The sequence below is a fragment of the Austrofundulus limnaeus genome, unplaced genomic scaffold, assembly GCF_001266775.1.
Source record: "Austrofundulus limnaeus strain Quisiro unplaced genomic scaffold, Austrofundulus_limnaeus-1.0 Scaffold391, whole genome shotgun sequence".
NCBI lineage: Eukaryota > Metazoa > Chordata > Actinopteri > Cyprinodontiformes > Rivulidae > Austrofundulus > Austrofundulus limnaeus.
In genome coordinates this window covers 463,113-467,794 of record NW_013952793.1, presented here as the reverse complement: position 1 = coordinate 467,794, position 4,682 = coordinate 463,113, and positions in this window count along the sequence as shown.

Genomic DNA, 4,682 nt, shown 5'->3' with positions numbered 1-4,682 from the left:
ATATTGTGTTTTGTTTCTTCATCACAATCTCTATCTATTAGCAGACAGATGAAATGCTGAGTCAGTATTTAGACGTTTTTATGTGCATGTTTGTTTAGGGTTAAATTACAAACCTGCACAGGGCAACAAGACATGTTGGGGCAGAAATATGAGAGGGAGATAAGAAAAGAAAACAACGCTGTGGTTTTGTTTATATTCAGCCAAAAGAAGAAAAAAAATTACTGGGGGCGTGGGTAAAAATGTGTTTAGAGCATTAGAACATGTGAAATAGTCAGAATAACAAAAAAGTGTTTTCAGACATCAGATAATGCAGAGTTGTAAAGTAACTAAGTACAAATACTTTGTTACTGTACTTAAGTAAAATTTTTGTGTGTCTGTACTTTACTTGAGTAATTATTTTTCAGCCTACTATTTACTTTACTCATTACATTTTTTTTTAAAAAAGCAAGACGTAGAAAGTTGTTACTTTTATTTAATTTTTGCTTGTTTTCATTCCAGCTTGTAAAAAATAAATACTATCCATATAAACTGTGCCTCCTATAGAGTGAATTTAATTGTGGTTGAATGAGAAGTATAAATATATAAAGTTCTGATACCATATTAGTTTGTACACAAACAAATCATGTCACGCTCCAGCAGGACATAAAGTATTTGTATTTCATGAATCATATTATTGCATTTGGCTGCAGCCCTCAGATAGATTTTTATTTTGGGAAAAGCTTTGTGCAGCCTTGATATATGTCTATAAACTGAAACAGACTAGTGCATCCTAAATTTAACATGAGTTAATTATTTTAATATGATATAGTCATTTCTGCATTTTTTGGGGAGGTCACCTCCTAATAAATGTCCTTACAGAAAATCTAACTGCTCATTTTAAATCAATGCTTTTACTTTTAATACTCAAGTACAAAAAAAAACATCAGATACTTTAAGACTTTTACTCAAGTAATATTCCTAAAGGAGACTTTAACTTTTACCAAAGTAATTTTTTGTAAGATACTTGTACTTTTACTCAAGTTTCACTTTGTAGTACTTTATGCTACTTTATGATAATGCAAAGAAAAGAGATAATTGATTTTTAGACATAATACTAATGTTCTAAACACTGATTTTTAATCCCAGTTTTCAATCTCTCCTTTAGTCTTTCATGTTGTTGTCTGGTGACATTTTGCAACTTTTGGCTCAAAAAATCAGCTCAGCAGTTTTTGATGACCAATCATCTTCATCTCATTCTCCAGGTTTTCAGGGGGTTTCGTGTCAGTAGATTGGGCTGATCACAGCTGAGCAAAGACATGCTTGTCTTTCTGGTGGGACACAAAGTGATGTGATTTAAATTACTTTTAGGTTACTACCTTTCACACTGGTTTTGCCATCCAGCTGGTCCAATACTGATGGTTAATGATGACCACAGCACTGTTTTTAATATACTTTTCTTTCAGGATTTAGTTCAGATGATCACCTAATCAGTAATGATGTAGATTGAGATGTGCTCATGCTGAAATTCAAGACATACATATATTACATTAATATAAATCCTGACAATGATTAACATGTATCCAAGGAGGTTACAAAAAATAAAAACATATTTTAAATAAGAGTTTTCTGTCTTAAATGCTGCTAAAAGTCATCAGCTTTAGTTCTTTAATTTCAGACTTGCTTTTTAAAAGACTCACAAACACAAATCTTAACAATGAGTTTCATTATGCCAATCTTTATCTTTTTGTAAATCTTCAAGTGGGTTTTGTGGCTCACAACTGTTTTCTTTTTAAATGTGAAATGGGCCAGAATGGCTCCTTTGTTTGGAAAATTTACAGACCCTTGATCCAAGTAGATGTTTGCACAGGAACCACTAGATGGTAACAGCTCACCATCTAAACCTCAAGTTAAATTTCTCAAGCTGTACCATGCAGTGTTATCAGTGTTAGAAGGGAATTTATACAAGCACAACTGTCATATTATTATGTTTTCCTTTTGACACTTGTCTTTGTGGTTTACAGTAAGAATATTCATGTTACCTTTGCATAGAAATGCACTTTATTTTTACTTAATTTTATTTTTTACATTATATTTCTTCTGTTTTTATATGCCTAACATATTTTACTTTGTTTAATTTAGCACTTCTAAGTTTACATTACTTTATTGTTAAGCTGTTTATTACGTGTGCTAATATGCATCGTAATTTCGTACAGTGCATCGCTGATGTTATGTTTGAATGACAATAAACAAAATCTGAATCTGAGAAAGACAACATATTTCTACAGCTATTATTAATATGCATTTGTATTGCGATCAAAGTATATTTTTAATAAATTTCAGGATGATTTGAAAATAATGGAGCTTATTATTTTGAACAACAATCAAAGAGGCTCCATACTGGTAATAAGCTCTAACTGTGAGGTTGAATCGATGAATAAACTGGGTTGCTCAGAACTTTACAACTGCACCATTGCTATGGGGCTACCTTTTGGAATGCTCATTACCCAAGTCATTCACTTTTTTACCACTGATGGATGTAGAGCTCTTGTATTTTTCCTTCTTTTATCATACGCACCATAAAACCTCAGTACACACGTATAAAAAAAGATTTTCTGGTTGCGAAAATCTGTCTGAATTCCATTTCTCTAAACTGCTACGTTACTCTTCACACAAACCAACTAGCTGCTACATAACCGACGCGTTACAGTGGAAATATTTGTTGTATTGGTAAACAAGCTCATGAACCATGATTACTGACCACTGTCAAAAGGAGAATACAAAGAATGTTTTTAACGGTGGGACTAAAGCTGAAGGCTAGACCAGTGGTTCCCAAACTTTTTATCTTCTGACCCACAAAATATCCATGGCAAAAACTTGTGACCCCAAATATTACTGGTCTGAGTACATGAACTTCGTTAATAACCCTGAAAACACAGGCTTTTTGACAATCTAACCAGCTTATACACAAATATAAATACTTATTTTTACTTATTTTGTGTTTTTGTAATAATTATAGGGAAAATATTACATCAGCAATTATTTTATTACCCTTTAAATATATTTCTGGAGATTATCCAAGGTGCTTTATGACCCATAATTGGGTCCCAAGCCCAACTTTGGGAACCAAAATGCAGTGGTTCCCAAACTTTTCAGATTTTGGCCCACAAAATAACAGTAGCAGAGACCTGTGCCCCCAGATATTTTTGGATGATAAACATTTGTATCAGGTCAACAAAACATGTAGTAAAAATAGTTTTATACTACATTTATCCATTTTAAATATCCTAAACTCACTTCTTTGTAACAACTAAGGTAAAAATGTAATTAATTCAGAAAATCTTTTCAGGACCCCACCTTGATGTTTTGGGACCCCACTTTGGGTCCCGACCCCATTGGGAAACATTGGGCTAGACCAGTGTTTCCCAAAGTTGGGGTCGGGACCCAAAGTGGGGTCCTGAAACATCTAGGTGGGGTCCTGAAAAGATTTTCTGAATTAATTACATTTTTGCCTTAGTTGTTACAAAGCAGTGAGGTTAGTGTATTTAAAATGGGTAAACGTAGTATAAAAATATTGTTACTATGCCCATGTTTAGTTGACCTGATACAAACGTTTATCATCCAAAAACAGTTGGGGTCACAGGTCTCTGCTACTGTTATTTTGTGGGTCAAAAGCTGAAAAATTTGGGAACCACTGGGCTAGACCATCCAAATTCACAACCATGTTCTTCATGGTCTTCAGGAACAACAAGGACCTGACCCACCAAGGCTGGGTCCTTTGAAGGGCGCAGCCCCTGAATTTGGACACAACCTACATACGTTTATTTTACAAATTGTACTTAAACTTTGTATGGTAGTAGCTGAGGCTGATCTTCAAAACTTATTAAGTTACAAAAACGAATGCAAGATCATTGCTGGAGAACTCTATCTGTCAGCAAAATATTTCATGAACCACTGGATAGAGTTTATTGAAAGTTTCTGAAAATATTCACTAGATGTATGTCTACCCAACATAGCAGACAGGTGTGATACTTCTCAAGCTGGTACTGCTGACTGACTGCTGGCATGGCAAGTGCTTTGTCAACTGGATGTGGGCCAGGTTTGACAATGAAGGAACTGTTTTTAAGATTGAATGCCACAAATGGCCCAGTTTTGGTTTGATTTATGGACTACTGCTGGTAAACTATGGCTCTCCCACCCTCGTTCCGCCCTTGTGCACTTCAAATGCGCATTCATGTTGAAGGGTTTGAGTGCGTAGCTGCCTTCACCCCTTCCCAGTTTGGGTACTATTTCTGCCCTTACATGACGTCCTCATTTTTACAGACTTCGGCAAAGTTTATTACCCACAATTCATCGTTGTGTGTGACATTTTGAATTAAAAGGCAGAAATTGGGCAATGTCCACTGAGCACCTTCCAGTTTAGTGGTGGCAGTGATGCACTTAAATTAGTGTTCCAACAACCAAGAAAACCCAAAGAAGAACAACTTATAGAAGTTAGTTCTCATACTCTGATGTGTAAGCCTCCTTCGCTTCATGTGCTTTCATGCTGGTTGGAGTGTTGGTGCAAAGTGTGGACCAGACAAATGTTATGTGGGAAGTTTGTAGGAGCCAACACAATTTGTTGGCTCACTAAGCTTTAGTTCACTCAGTTTCTCATACAGGCACAAAACTTTGATCTGGAAGTCCTTCCAAAGACATAATAATAA